This window comes from Astyanax mexicanus, chromosome 5 (genome assembly GCF_023375975.1).
Source record: "Astyanax mexicanus isolate ESR-SI-001 chromosome 5, AstMex3_surface, whole genome shotgun sequence".
NCBI lineage: Eukaryota > Metazoa > Chordata > Actinopteri > Characiformes > Acestrorhamphidae > Astyanax > Astyanax mexicanus.
The window spans coordinates 30,926,564-30,927,028 of NC_064412.1; positions in this window are offsets into that span (position 1 = coordinate 30,926,564).

The window sequence follows — 465 nt, forward strand, 5'->3', positions numbered from 1 at the left end:
ACATTTGTGAATGTGAACCGTCAGGATCAAATCCGATCTGAGCAAAAAATCGGATTTGAGCAATGTGGTTTGTAATGTGAACGTAGCCATAGTTACCCTTTTAAGGCTGCTAAGAAGTGTTTACCAGTACTTTAGACACTTTTTCTAAACTCTAAATACAGAAATACACCCCCCTCATTCACTGAACTGAATTGTTGCTTTCCTGCACAAAAAGACATTTTGTTTTCCCAACACAAAAACCTGAATCAACATCAACTAATTCTTTCATTTCTAAATGAATGAAACAATAATCAACTTATGCATCTTGGCTGATGGACTTAATTTAGGTGAAGTGCACAAAACAGACCTGAACCAACACACACATAGTCCGTTTGGATTGGCTGATGGTGCGTGTAGGGGTGGTGCCACGTGCCTTCACCCTCATCACACACACACTGCCCACTTCTACCACACAGCTGTGGGTAG